The 14,864-nt window shown below is 45.0% G+C and overlaps 1 protein-coding gene and 1 long non-coding RNA gene across 20 annotated transcripts in view; one reads left to right on the plus strand and one right to left on the minus strand.

Moving 5' to 3' along the window:
- The window catches only part of Etl4 (enhancer trap locus 4), a 463,673-nt gene that overhangs the window by 295,779 nt on the left and 153,030 nt on the right, over positions 1-14,864 (plus strand). The gene's annotated exons all lie outside the window — the stretch shown is intronic.
- LOC120097745 (uncharacterized) lies at positions 5,715-9,966 on the minus strand. 2 transcript variants are annotated; one of them, XR_005495427.1, is made up of 3 exons: positions 9,729-9,966; positions 9,301-9,377; positions 5,715-6,749 (listed from the first exon to the last, which is right to left on the minus strand). It is a non-coding gene; the product is annotated as an uncharacterized LOC120097745 (long non-coding RNA). The 2 variants fall into 2 exon arrangements; XR_005495426.1 differs by lacking the exon at positions 9,301-9,377.

Below are 14,864 nucleotides of genomic sequence, written 5' to 3' on the forward strand. Positions count from 1 at the left end.
CAGTTCTCACTGGGAGGGGTGTTGGTTTTAACACAACACATCCAGCATGGTGTAGCAAGTAGAGCCATCCTTTAACTCTGCCTATACAGGCACAGTGGATGTTCTATCCCCTTATCTTATTTCTGGCATAAGAAATCTTTACATTTTGGTAGGGAATTGTCTTCACTGAGAGGGACTTTAGTGAGAAGTTGGGCAAAGAAGAGATGCCGTACACGTTAGGAAAACCCATCTTCTATGTGTCTGTCTTCTGGAACTCTTGTGGCTAATGGAAGAAACAGGCTACATTCTCACACTCGTTCTCCAAGCGATGACTTCAGTCAAAAGCCACGCCGCCGTGGGGAAATAAATGTGGAGGTCCCAGCAAAGGGTGGCTGGTGCTCTCCGAGCTTGTCACCAGTGCTGTAGTGTAGCCTTGTATGTTCAGAAGGAGCTGAAATCTATCAGCACTGCATGGGTTGTAATGCATGCACAGTAATGAGCGATCCCATTCACATGTGACCTTTGTCTTTGCGTAGGAAAAATATGAAGGCCAGATGTGGCCGATAAAATACAGACAACCTCCACCCCCAGCTGTCATCTACCCCTAGCCTGTGGACTCTGGAAAGATATTTGAGTAAAGCTGGGGGAGTGAGCATGGCGCAGGTATGTGTTGAGTGGTAGGAGCTGACTGGGTGACCCGCCTTCATCTATTTCATGCCATTCAGACAGCAAGTTGGGGTAAACTATGTGATGGCCTTCCCGTCATTGTAGATGAGAAGACTTCCAGGCTTGGTCAGGCTGAATTATTTGCCAGGCTTTTACAACTGTGTGTTTGTTTCCAAGTGAGCAAAATACCTCTGTGCCAGGCCACCTTGATAGCCACCAAGTCACATAGAGAGAAGAGGTCTTAGCGTGTGCTTGTGACGGAGGCATGGCAAACATTGAGGGAGGGGGTGCAGGGGGTGCCAACAACCAAAAGCCAGTAAGGAAAACAGGTCAGAGGCTGGGCATCCATGGAGAGAGAATCTTGGAGAAGCGAGTTGCAGAGTGGCTTGTCTTCCTGAAAGGAATCTCTCCCGAGTGGAAATGGCTGATGGGTCCATGCAATGTTGGTCTTCGGGAAAGACATTCAAAGTATAAAGAAATGTTCATGCACTCGGAATGTCCACATCTCAGACTGCAGAGAAGCAGACCTTGGGGGATGTCTGATATGAGGAGAATCTCCAGTCCAGGAGTGAAAGCCAAGGTAAAAGGAGCTGAGAGCTTAAAGCGGGCATGACCTGTGGTTGTTCTTCACCCCTGGGAAAGCTTTTTGCTTTTGTTTTTTCTCTATACCCCAAATAATTTTTTTAAAGAAAGAAAATATCATATTTTTAAGGTAGCTCATTACCTTTTGGCTTTAGGCCCCCAAACCTCCAAACCTAAAAGTAATATGGTTGTATGCTCCAGTCGACCTGGAGCCAGGCACTAGCAGAGTCGAAGGACAGTGCCCTTCTGTGTTGTACAATTCCACAGGCAGCATGGGGGAGGGGGAGTAGTATGATTTACACGAACCAACCAAGATGGTAGATTGCTGTGACTTTTACTGTAAGATAATTTTTAGCTCTTCCCCCACAGAGATAATAAGTGACCTATTTTTCCTGTTTTTTTTTAAAAACTCTTTCGTTGCCTAATATTTTTTTTATGTGTTTTCATGATCAGTTCAAACTACCTAAGCCATAAAAATAATTTTATGCCATTTTCCCTTTAGAAAAGACGTCTCTGGAAGGGACACAGTAAACTCTTTTACCTGTTAGTAGTTGACCTTGAGATAGAATGTATTTCCCCTGGAGTCTAAAGTCTGAAATGTTGTTCTTGCTAGCACAGTGATAGAACCAAAGACATTGGCATCGAACAGACTGGCTGCCAGTCTCCTCCTCCTACCTGCACCAGGCATATGCAGAGCAGGTAGGCTGAGAAGTGGGGTGCTGGGTGATGGGGCGGGTGGAGGAACAGGTAATATCTTGATCGGGAGGTCTATCTTCAGGGTTGAGCATACCTAGTAGGCCTTTGCACTCAACACTCAACTTGGGGGAAGAGTGACTACATCACTTTTAAATTGATTTTTGGCATTTAACATTTTAAAACTTCTACTGGGTCTCCTTTTTCCACCTTCTCCCTTGCTATGTATGTATGTATGTATGTATGTATGTATGTATGTATGTATGTATGTATGTATGTATTTCCAGAGATCCTGGAAATGGTTACAGATGCTGGTCTTTCTGACCATGTGCTTACCAGTCCATCCTAAATTACCAAGTGTGTCTTTATAGCAGTGTGAGTGTGCACTGGTGTGTTGGGAGAGTGGGCAGCCTGATCCTCCTACTCACGGTAGAGCGAAGGTGTTCAAATCATGGGGAAGTGAAGCTCTAGAGGCAGGGAAAACACAGGGGTGTTTCCCCCTCGGGGTGGGGGGTGGGTGGCTGGGGAACGGCTCAGGACAGTGAATTAGGCATCATTGCCTTTGTATCGCTTATTTCTCTTCTAGACTCCTCCTCCTGTTTCTCGCTAATGCTCCCTCAGAAGATTCTAGCACTATACTTGTTAACAGCGGTATCTACTTTTCAAGGGTGATGTTCCATTTTCTGCCCGTCACATACTTGTATGGTACTGGCGGTCTAACCTGGAATCTCTCACATCCCACTGAGCTACATCTCCTGTCTGGATAGCCCCCAGCTTTCAATTTTAGAGCCTAGAGTGCCGCATGCACGGTGCTGAGATAGCATAAGCAAGAGGTCTCCCAGTCTTTGTTGACTTCATGCTTCATGGTCCACTCATGGACCGCAGTTGTGTCTGCTCACAAGTCTGACCCTTCTGTGTGATGTATGCATGCATCAGAGTTGACACGTTCCAAGTCTGTAACACAATAGGGAACTGAATGGGTTCCTTAGCCCCCTTCCAAGTACCCTCATGGACGGAGGCCTGCCCATCTGGGTTATACCTCCATATCCTTGAATGGCTATGTTGGCTGTCCAGTCTGCCACACTCTTGGCTCTCCTGAAGTGGGAAGTGAGAGGCTATCAATAAATTTTGCATATGTGAATGGACTCATCTGCCCAGTATTGATTATGGTGCATAGAGTGCTATCACTTATTAAAACAATTTTTTTCTGTCTACTTATCAAATGTTCTGCTCAATTCTATCCTCTGTGCTGGATGTCAAAGCTCTTTCTTTGTATCTCAAAGCCAAGCCCTTGTAGAAAATTCTGCAACAGACCAGGAATGGATGGAGTCAAGGTTATTCTTACTCAACAATCTTGCCTTTTCAGGGGAGTTACTGTTCCTAAAGACACAGGAGGTGTGCCGTGCTTTATCTGGTAATATGCAAGGGCAATTTATTAGCTTAGTGAGAAGGGTAGGAGGTCACCGTGCTCCTTGGTATATCAGCAGAAAGGTGTGGCACCACAAGGAAACAGATACTATGCTAGACATGGAGCAAGTATTGTGAGCAACCTCCTCAAGGTGGTCCTAAACTCCCATCCCTGGGAGTACAAACCCAAGCGGGGAACGTGGCTTCATAGCGATTTGGGTATTGATGGGCAGTAGCTGCCCAGGTCCTTGAGGGGTTCCCTAGAGCAGTGCTGAGGTATGACAAGAATATTATGATCTTCTCCAAAACTCTGAAGTAACTCTATCTTCCTCCATATCTGCCTCAAACCTGAATAACCTCCTGGGACTTCTATAAAGAAGGGACCTGCTGAGCAGAATGAGTTCAGACCACCCAGACAACTCATTTGGATACAACTCCATTTGCCCTCTGAACTTAGGCTCCCCTAAGTCTCAGTTCACCCCAAAACGGTGAACCAGTGTTCTTTCTCTCCTATAACTTTCGCTCTCCCGTGTATCTATTGTTGCGGGCCTGGCAGATATTCCAGATGAGCCTATAGAATAACCGTGTTCAAATATGTTTCCATTTAGGTTTGTTCTTTGAGTCTATGATTTTCTGTGTACCAAAGCTCTGTAGTAATTATTTCTCTTTTCTCTTTCCCTATCAAGTGTGCTTGGCAATCTTCTTAAAAGATTTTTGAATGTCTTTTGATTAGACAGTGCCCCAGGTGTCACTGGTGAGCTGGGGCTGTTGCCCCCCACCCCCACCACCACACACATACTCCCTCCCTGTGATCCATATTGAAAAAATCAGCTACAGTAACCTTAGAATACTGGTAAAGGTCTTCCTCTTTCCTCCCCTCCCTTTCTTTCCCCCTACTCTCCCCTCCCCTCCCCTCCTGTGCCTCTCGATTTGCTAGCTACTCCTAGGCTTTCACAGCCAAGCCAGAATCTGCCTGCATACTTAGTCTATGTTTTCAACCCTCTGCTCTGACACTTGCAAGCAATTAGCCAGGTATGCTTAGAGTTGAATTGTTATGGAGGCACACTCCACTGTGATTCCATGTAATTAGAAGGATAAGCTCTCCGCTTCTCCAAGAACTCCGAGACCTATGAGAATCCAGTCTTCTGATTGAGAAGGACTGAACCCTATATTGTATTATGAATAAATACAGTGACTGGAGTTGACTTAGTTAGTGGAATACACCAACTCCATACTGTGATTTCAATGTTACATTTTATAGGTTTTTGTTGTTGTTTCATGCTCAGATTATCATCCCAAAATGTAATGTTAAAAATAAACTGTGGCCTGGGGAGTTAGCTCAGTTGGTAAAGTGCTTGTCAGGCAAGTATGAAATATGAATCCCATCCCCAGAACCTATATTTAATAAAGCAGGGCAAGGTGTATACACTTGTAGGCCCAGCACTAGGGCGATAGAATTAGATAGATCCCTGGGGCTTGAGGGCTAACCAGTCTAGCCACACTGATAAGCTGGAGGCCAATGAGAGATACTGCCTTAAAGAACAAATACTGAGTGGCTTCTGAGGAATGAGTCTTCAGATTGACTTTTCCCCCCTAATCCCCATACCAACACATAAAAACCCTTATAAAAACACGCGCGTGCGCACGCACACACACACACACGCACTAATTTGTGGTGTTCAGATGTCATTCACTATAGACCATGTACAGAGTTCTGGCTTCCAGGCAAAATAACAGTAGCAGTTTGGAACTATGACCTTCCTTGTGTGGTGTTTGTAATGGTGATGATGTTCAGTTGTACAAACTAGCAGCTTAATGCCAGACAGTCTTTTGATGTAAGAAACTAACTGTCACTTTTACTTGATTGCTATTAGCAGGGACATGAAACTCTCTAGAATAATATTTCTAGAACGTGTTTTTCTCCAAGTCAAACTTAATAGATTTCACAGAGCAACTTTTCTACAAGCTCGTTTGGCTGGCTCTAAAGTCAGACAGGTCAGAAAACAGAGAGGGAGGCTGCGTCTGGCTCGGAGTTCTCTAGGCGTCCGGGTGATGCAGGCTGACTAAGGTGGACAGGCTGGCTGAGTAGAGTCCATGAGACATGGTATTAGGGGAGCAGCTTGGTGGGCAGGTACTATCTGGGCCTCAGACACCAAGTCTCGAGGCAGGTGTCTGAGCTGGGTATGTGGCTGCCAGCATTTGCCAATATGACTGCCACTGGTTTGTCACCTTAGTAAATTTGGGCTCCTGTATTAGGTAGACTATATAGTTTAAATAATAGAAAATGTTTCCATTGTCGTGGAAAGTAAAATAAACCCCAGTGCAATGTGCCAGCATCGTGTAGCCTTGCAGAGGACTCTCCTGTATCCATGAGCATCGGGGATTGATCTTCAGGTCTTCTTTATTAGGGCACTAACTCCATCACATAACCTTTATCCACATAAACTCGTCACTTTTGAAAGGCCCCCTCCTCCAAATACGTTCACACCAGGGACAAGGGGTTCAACTCAGGAATTTGAGAGGACATAAACATTTACGCCATGAGTTTTAACTCAGAAACTGGGGCCAGATATCATCACAGTGAGCTATGGGGCTGGGGTCAGAAGAGAAGATCTTCGTCTCATCAGGTTCAGGAACTCTTTCTGCGTGTGTCTGCAGAATAGCGGGAGATCTCATGCAATTGATGTCACGCGTGCCTCTAGCTGACCCTTGGAAGAAGGTGCAATGATTTTATCTGCCGTTTTACAAAGTGACGCCTGGTGCTTCAATGGTGTACAGTCTAGCGCTCAATGAAATGACGTGTTCCATCTGGAAAGACAAATGAGCTTAGGCCTTGGCCTCATGTCCTGTGTTCAGATCCATTTTAACTTTCTATTCCTGCCGTAAACCACCATGACCAAAAACAATGGGAAGGAAAGGATTTATTTCTCCTTAACAACTTTCAGGTAATACTCCATCATGGAGGTAAGTCAGGGCAGGAACTGAAGGCAGGACCTAAAAGGTGAAGGAACACTGCTTATTGACTTGCTAATCGTTTTATTGCTCAATCGGCTTTCTTACACAGCCCAGAACCTCCTGCCCAGGAATGGCATAGTCCACCATGAGTTGGGTCATTCCACATCAATCATGAATCCCCCAGCACCCCCAGACTTCCTACAGGCCAATCTTCTGAAGGTGCTTTCTCAATCAAGATTCCTGCTTCCCACACACATTTGTGTGGGGTCAACAGAAACCAACCAGCGCACGAGTCTTCCCATTCGCAAAGGCATAGAGCTTTGTAGAGAGTAGATCTTTTCTTCCCTTGATGGTGACGCTATCCATTCAGATTCCTGGAACGCCCAAGCGTTTTAGGAGCCGATCGATCATGCAAAGCTAAAATCTGCCACAGAGATTTCATCCAGCTCTTCAATACCTGAGCAGCTCTGGAACCAGAGAGATGCCCGAGTCACATTAAGCTGAGGTTTCTGACGCTTATCCCAGTCCTCTGTGGATTCCCGTGCCTTACCTGTCCTGCAGTCCCATTTGTACAATATGGAATATTGTGTGAGAACCATTAACACGATTTTGCATAGCAAACCTGGGAGGAGGACCAGACTTTCAGCTAGTTGTCCCTGTCTGAGGTACTAACACTTCTGTATGACCTGCCAAGCATCTGCAAGGCTAGAGTTTGGAACTGTTTTCTAGGGGAAGAAAGGAGAAGTCAAAATACCTTTCCTCCCTATTAGGAGGCCACCGTAACTAGGTCTCCAGTGTGAGAGGCCATTTCTGAAGCAAAGCCTTCTGGGACAGTGGCCCCAGCGATTGTTTGCTCCCATCCCTGCTGCCAATGCTTACTTCCTGAGAAATAGCAGCCGTCCAACCAAAGCTGGAATGCATTCCAAAGCCTTTGAAGTAATGAAAGGGATTTGGAAGCTCTCCCCCATTCCTGCCCCCTTCAGGGCTTCTGAGTATTTTTACTAAGCTTCATGTTCTGTGAGAGGAGGGTTTTGGTGAAAAGGGAAGAGAAACCTTGCCAAATAGAAATTCCATCACATGGGCATTTCCCTCCTAAGCTAAGACAGTAACAGCAAGGTGCTGAGGGTAGATCAGAACACTCTCGGAGTGCTGATGGGAAGGTTCCTGTGAGTGTCGGGCTGGGTATGCGTCTTGAATGTGTAGTCAAGTTCCTCGGTCACACGTCTGAAATTGCAAGACCTACTAGGCATCTGGGGAGGGAGGCAGGGAGGAAGCAAGCAGACTCATGGCATCGATTATGTCTCCTGTCTTCTCTGTGTTGCTGTTACAAAATGCCCAAGACAAGCTACTTTGTGAAGAGGGAAGGTTGATTTAGCTTGGTTTGGAGGATCAAGGGAATGGTGAGTGCTGGGTAGGTCTGAGCGTAGACAGAATTGGTAGAGCCAAACACAGACTTTCATAACAATCGCCATGAGAGAACCGCCTAGGTGTCCCAAGAGAACTTTCTTCCAGAGAACTCCCTACTACGGAGGCACCTCCCTAAGAGCCCACTGATCACCCATGAGGCACCACCTCCTCATTAGTCCTACCCCAAAGATCAAGTTTGCAATTATAACGAACCCTCCAGGGACAGTCAATACCCTAGCCACACTTTCTATTTGTGGCAGGTAACCTTTGAAAGGAACAGCAAGGCTACCCCTGTGTGAGGCACTTCTTTAGGAGGAGCTCTAGGAATATTTGTCCCGTCTGCAGAGATGATCTGAGCTGGTTCCTCCCAGACACTGTATAAAACACTGGGTAGCAACACTGACACCTCTGCTCTTTTCTGTTCCTCCACTGTTAATGGGGAACGTGGAAAACCCTATGATAGTGTACCAGCTGATCATAACACTGTCTTTCCTTTGTCTGAGAGTCTTAGCTGTTTCAATTCTCTTCTTTTTTTAAATTGTTTTTTTTAATTAATTTATTTTTACTTTATGTGCTTGATATTTTGCCTGTCATGTGTGAAGGTGTCAGATCCCCTGGAATTGGAGTTACAGATAGTTGTGAGCTGCGATGTGAGTGCTAGGACTTGACCAGAGGTCCTCTGGGAGAGCAGCCAGTGGGCTTAACCACTGAGCCATCTCCTTAGCCCCTTCAATTCCCTTCTAAATATAGTCTGATTCTTCCAGGTAGGGAAAGCGGACATTGTGAAATAGTATTGGAAGTGCGTGGCAGGTGAACGTTATGACACTGAGACACTTCTCTAACCTGTTCATGAGAACAATGGCCGTGTATATGTGCAGTGGCCATCATGACAACTAGCCTACCATTAGCCTATGCTCTATATATTTACTTTATAATCTTTTTCCCCCTCCAAGGTATAGCAAGTTAATAGAAATCATTGTATTACCCTTCAAACCCACTGCTTTGAAAGCCAGCAATGGATTATTGTTTTAGGACAGACTTTTTCTATACAACATACACACACCACATACACACACACCACTTAACACAACACACACACACATACACACCCTATATCTCCTTACCTCACAAAGGAAACCCATGACAAACTGAAGTAACAATTCTACCAAAGTCCCAATTGGTGAACCAGTGAGTTTTTATATTGGGGTTCCTGATGAGAGTAGGGGTGAGGGGTTGCAGCCCTGGGTTCTCTGCACAGCTTGCAGACAAGAAATTGTTGTCTAAGAGATCTCAGAAGTGCCTATTCCAATAAAGCTCAGGAAGGGCCTTCAAGAAACTTCAGGCTCTATGTCTGCCAGAGTATGACCTTTGGTCTACCCCATGTATCTCATGAACCTCCTCTTTCAATCCAGAGGAAGCTGCCATGTGGCCGGTGTATATGGGGTTCATTTGGTTTGGCTTGGTTCTCAGGGACTCCCCCCCCCCCCACTCCTCTTACAACAGGAGCTAGAACAGACATCACTCTTGCGTCCCTGCTGAGCTGTATGCTGTGCTTTGATGTTTTCATATGTGATCTCATTTCATACAACATGCTGTAACATAAACACCCACCTCGCTGTGAGATGCCCGTTGTCATGTGCACAGTCCTTAGTGTTGAGACCAAAGCAGGAGCTTACTTCTGTCTCTTTCTGAAAAGAATGTTTCAACCATGTCCCATGTTCCCTGGAGGATTACATCCTTTCCTGGGATTTCTCAGGGAAGCAGAAATTCTTAGGGCTACAGTTTATAGGCCATATGCTCTGAACCCTTCATTTTATCAGAAGCTGCCCTCCACCCCAACTTGCACCCGAACGACTTGAACATCAGTTATAAATATTAGTCTTACAATACTGACTTCTTGACTGTCACCGGGAAATGATTTTGTTCTACTTTCACTGTTTTAAACACTTACAGTAACTTTATTCTATAATTGGATCCCTCAATGGAGTACTCTTTAAAAAAAAATAAAACCAACCAACCAAAACAAAACATCAAAGAACCTGAAATGGCTTTGATGACTCATCGATGGCCTGGGTATCTTCAGGGTAGAGTGGTTTCTACGGTGATTTCCCAACGTTTGCTTGTGTTACGCTCTTCAGTTTTGTGTCACGGTGACACCACCGACTTAGCAGTGGCAACTCTGTGGAGTGGATTAGACTTGCAGAAGTCCTCGCTCCGTTTTGTCATCTGTGTTTATTTTTCAAGTGCCCAGCTGACTGCAGTGTCCTCACAGAGCGGTCAGAGGCAGTGCGAGCAAGGGAGGCCAAAGGATGAAGGTTGATTGACGCAGGGCCACCAGTGGAAAGGGTGTCTTGTTTCCTCCAAGTCTGGGTGTCAGCTGTGCCCTTCCATCATTCTGGGATTCTGCTGAGTTTGCCCAGGATGCCCCCTCGTGGTGGGATGGTCTACACTCAGTGAGAGAAAGCAATAGCAAGTAATGGAGTGGAGAAAAGAGCTACACAGTTCTGATCTTACTGTCTTCCCCACCGTCAGAGAGCCTAGCAAGTGAACCCTCGTTTTCTCGTTCTACTTGAAATCTGTAGCTCTTACTACCATAATCATTGCTAAGGATTTTTTTGTGGGGCATGGTAGAAACAGCCAGAAAAGCAAGTGCAATAATTTAATGGTGATCCCATGAGATTTAAAAATCAGTGTCTTTTTTTTTAAGGTACATGAGTAATCGTGTAATCTATAAAGAATCAAGATAGGGATTGGTACAGTCCCACAGCCCACGCAGAAAAACCCAGATAGGAATTAGTACAGTCCCACAGCCCACAGAGGAAACCCCTATTAGCATTTGGTGTATCCTTCTGCTCTTTTGGAATAGGCATATAGATTCAAAACCAGAAGCATGTGTCATTTTTTTCCTGACATGGTTTTACCTACTTAATTATACGTGCGAACTTCTTGTTTTCTTTGGAGACATAGCTTTGCTAAGAGGCCAAGCTTTCTGAAACTTGTGGTCCTCCTGCCTCACCCTCAGAGTGCTAGTGCCATGGGTGTGTGTCGCTGTGCCCAGTTATGGGAGAGTGTCTTTGTTGGCATCTGTTCTCACTGGCCCCTGTATGTTGTGCACCACATGTTGGGAGGACTATGCAGGCTCCGGTTGGGATGTGGTTTGTTATTTCCCTAGGGTGAATCACCGTACAGACTGGCTGAATTGTGAGGCTTTTTCTATTTATCGTCTGTTGCTAAAACATAATTCAACAACGTAGTTTGATTAAAAGAATTTCAGTTCTACGTGTATGAGTGTTTTACCTGCATATATCTGTTACCCCAAGTGTGTAGTGACTGAGGAAGCCAGAAGGGGATATCAGATCCCCTGGGACTGAAGTTTTAGAAAGTTTTAGTCAGTTGATGTTGTCCTCTAGGCATTGGAAGAACCATCAGTGCCCTTGACTGCTGAGCTGTCTTTCCAGCCCATGGGCGACACCATTTTTTTTTTTTTCAGAGATCTGTTTTTACTTTTTATTCTTGCAATTGTAGGTATGAATGTCGTTTGCATGTGCTTGCCCACAAAGGCCAGATCCTCTGGAACTAGAGGTAGCTGTAGGAAGTTGCAAGCTGCCTAATGTGGGTCCTGGGAATGAACTCACACCTTCTGGCAAAGCAGTAAACACCTTTTGCTTTTGAACTATCTCTCCAGCTTCAGAGAATAACAAAGGGAAAGGCATCAGTACCTGTCCTTTGAATTAGTCTACGACAGGAATTGAATATAAAGCTGTATGTGCCTCTGCTTCATCTAATCAGTCAGAGGTTCTCAACCTGTGGGTCCCAAGGCCTTTGGGGGTCAAACAGCTCTTCCACAAGGTCACCAAAGGCCATATGAAAAGTCGGATATTTACAGTAGGAGTCCTGACAGTAGCAAAATTACAGTTATGATATAGCAATGGGAATAATTGTATGGTTGGGGTCTTCGTGATGTGAGGAACTGTATGAAAGGGTCTCACATCCTAACACTAGGAAGGTTGAGAAGCACTGCTCTAAGCCTTTAAATATGTCCCTATCTGTTGCTCTCCCTAGTTTACAGATGGAGAAAGTCGTGTTGGGAGAAAATTGGGTAACGGTTATGTATCTTAAAAAGGAGTTTCAGGAGTCAGTGGAAAGAGTTCCCATTCTTTGAAATGTAAACTAAGTGGACAGTAGTAGTGACAATTTCCACTGTAAATTGAAGAACAAGTTTGTGAACCATAAGAGGGGAGGGAAGATCTATTCCTGCGCTCTATGCTTGGTGGAGTGGAAGCCTCTAAGAGCTTCCTTCCCTGTGAGGGCCATACAGCACAGTCAGTGTTCATGGAGGACTCATCCCAGACACGTTCCCTGCAACAGAACCCCTTTTATAAATGCATTTTATTTAACCACAGATTCCTAAGTCAAAAAATTTGATTCTGTGTAAAGCCCTAGCAGAAAATCTTTAATTTCTAAAGAAGCCGAGAACTTAACCTGTAAATTAAAAGTTAACCTTTTGAATTCTAGCCATCTGCCATTTCTCAGCGCTACCCCAGGACACCCGTGTGTTGCTTCTGCCCCGCTCACCATTTGGGATTGTTATTGAAAACTGGGAAATAGGTAGAGCTAAAGAAGAAAATCCCCATCACCCATCGCCTGCCTGTGCTGTGGGCAGTGCTCTGTGTTTTTCTTCTGAGGAAAACCTGGGGATTCCCAGTCCTTCAGCACAATGGAAACACCTATCGATTTTTACTGCCTTTTCATTCTGATAGCTGCTCAATTTTTAATTCGTCATGTTTGAAAGAAATATTATCCTCCTGATTAATTTTTATGACATCATTGTTTTTGGGGGTTTTTTGTTTGTTATTTGAGGTTTTTTTTTTTTTTTTTTTTTTTTTTTTTTTTTTTTTTTTACCACTCCAGTTATTTCCTTGAAGCAATGATTGGGTCTTTGATAATCAAGAAGTTTAATCAAAAGTATCTTCTTTTGGGGGCCAGTAAGATGGCCCAGCAGGTCAGTGTGCTTGACTCAGAGCCTGGTGACTTGAATTTAATCCTGGTACCCACGTGGTAGAAGTCTAGAACTGACTCCTGGCTGTTGTCTTCTGATCTCTACACACAGCTGTGGCACATGTGTTTGCCAGGTTTATTAATTAATTCAATTATTTGTAGGAAGTCATTTCCCTGCCACTTCTCTCGGTCTTGGGGACCTAGTTTGTCTCCTAGTCAGAGCCCAGTAGGTGCTACTTGCTTGGTATGAGCGGCATCTAGGAGAGACTAAATCTCTGCTTTTTTTTTCTTGTTGGGTTTTAAATTTTTCCCACCCACTGGTAAGTAAAGAGTTCTCTGTGAGTTTCCTTTGTAACCTTGAAAACAGCTCTGTAATGATTTCAGAGGCGAAACAAGTGTTTGAGGCAGCATCTCACGGGGCCTTAACAGCCCAGGCTCATCTCCAACTTGAAAGCCTCCAGAATGCTAGGGTTGCAGGGAGCACCACCATGCCCCGCTGCTGGCCCTGCATCCTTCCTCCTTTGGATCCATGGACCTTCTAGAAAGGGCTCCCTCCCTGGTCTTCCCCTGACCTACTGGTTTGCTCCTTGGCTCTGCTCACGTGACAAAGCCAAGCTGCCAATGAACCAAGAGCGTGATGTTGGCTCCAGACTGTGGAGCCTGCCCTGCTGCCCCCCAACACCACTATCCTTTTGATTCACAGTGATGCTTATCCCAACATCTGCTTTATCCATTTAACTTTCCCCAACTGTTTCTCACACTGTTGTAGATTCCTTGATTCGGGAAGCTACTTGGCCCCTCGTTTACCCCTTCGCAGACTGACGAAAGTCTCCTCTGGGCCTCGACAGCTTGCTCTCTTTTGCCTTGTAGTAGGCAGTGTGATTTTCTGTAGCCTTTCGCCTCTTGCCTAAGCACAGCAGCTCTTCCAATCTATCATCCTATTTCCTTCTTACACATTTATTTACCTCGCACCTCCGGGGCAGTATTATTTGTGATCTGCTTCAAGCTATTTCTTTCCAGGTTGATGAAGCCTGTAAATTCTGCGCAGAGATTCAGAGGGCCCCACAGCCCTGAGTTCTGAGGAGAATATATTTACCGGGAAAGGGGCTTTTATGAGGTCAGGCTAGCAGATAGTTCTTCAAAGACTGTCATTCTTTGTTCACTGTGAAGGTCCTAAAAGGTTCTTTTACTGGCTGTAGCCCCTAAGAGCATGCTGCATAGAATATTTTAACACAGTTAATGTCTGGAGACTTGGCTTGGCTTTTAAGCACAGACTTTCATATTCCAGGGCTCTTTCTCTTCTTATGGTCTGTAGTGATGTGTATGTTCCTAAATGACTTAGAGTTACTCCACCGTAAAGGCACATATATGGAAACAGGATGGGGTTTCAGGTGGCTGGAGAGACGGCTCAGCTATTAAGAGCACTGGCTGCTCTTCCAGAGGACCAGGGTTCAATTCCTAGTACCCGTATGGCAGCTCACAACTGTCTGTAACTTCAGTTCCAGACTCCCTCACATTAGGCGTGCAGGCAAATTCCCAGCGCACATGAAATTAAAAAAAAAAAAAAAAACCCAAAAACATGGTTTCTCCATGTAGCCCTGGCTGTCCTGGAACTTGCTCTGTAGACCAGGCTGTCCTCGAACTCAGAGATCTACCTGCCTCTGCCTCCCGAGTGATGGAATTAAAGGCGTGCACCACCACCTCCTGTGTCTGTGTTTAGTTATTATACTCAATCTTGGCCTACGTAAATTTCTAAGAAGCTGTTTATTTATTAAATTTTTGAGACCAGATCTTTTTATAGCACAGCTGAACTTTGAACTCATGATCCTCCTGCCCCACCCTTCCAAACGCTAGGATTATAGGCATTTATCGGCACACCAGGTTACAATTGATTTCGGAGACCTTATGTGTTGGTAATCTGCATGGATGTATGTGAGTCCATGACCTACATCCAGGAAGGAGACTGCCTTTGGCTGAGGTGCAAGAAGCGATCATTCTGTACTAGGATTATACAAAGTTTCGTTTTTAAAGGTTTGAGGGGGCTGGGGATTTAGCTCAGTGGTAGAGCGCTTGCCTAGGAAGCGCAAGGCCCTGGGTTCGGTCCCCAGCTCCGGAAAAAATAAATAAATAAAAATAAATAGAGGTTTGAATCTTTAAACATTTTTAATTGTGTGTGT

Source organism: Rattus norvegicus, chromosome 17 (genome assembly GCF_036323735.1).
Source record: "Rattus norvegicus strain BN/NHsdMcwi chromosome 17, GRCr8, whole genome shotgun sequence".
NCBI lineage: Eukaryota > Metazoa > Chordata > Mammalia > Rodentia > Muridae > Rattus > Rattus norvegicus.